The following is a 567-nucleotide window of genomic DNA, read 5'->3' as shown; positions in this document are numbered from 1 at the left end:
CTAGCCCTCTCGCTCTCTTTCTTTCTCTCTCTATTTCTTTCCTGCCGTCTGTCTCTCTTTGTTTTTCTCTATCTATGTGTTTCTCTTTTGTCTCCCTCTCTCTCTTTTTCTATCCCTCTCCCTCTGTTCTGCAAAGTATTGCATGGTAAACCAGGAAAACACATTTAAGATCTTCCATAGTTAAATAAGCACATTTATTATTTGAAATGTATATAAATTACCTATCGATGGTGAATGTTTGTATATTTTCTGATTTTCATCACCAGTTTTGGTCTTAAGGGCTCTGATATCATCATTTTTGTCATAATCCTGATTTACACCTGATTGAAAGCAGATTTCATATTTTATTCATAATAACCAAGAGGTCTGTGGGATAATGTTGCATGTTGTAAATTACTTTATACTGAATATTTATTCCTTTTGTTCTCTTGGGAAACAAACGGCCGTAGAACATGTTCAGTTATTAAAGATACGTGCACCCCTGTTGATGATTTGTAAAGTCTGCTGCTTCTATTGTTTTAGTCCTTGTGTTTATTGTGTACATGTCAGGGACTATTTTTCTTCTGT

Source organism: Gadus morhua, chromosome 4, assembly GCF_902167405.1.
Source record: "Gadus morhua chromosome 4, gadMor3.0, whole genome shotgun sequence".
NCBI classification, from domain to species: domain Eukaryota; kingdom Metazoa; phylum Chordata; class Actinopteri; order Gadiformes; family Gadidae; genus Gadus; species Gadus morhua.
The sequence above is the reverse complement of the archived record's forward strand: the minus strand, read 5'-3'. Positions refer to the sequence as shown.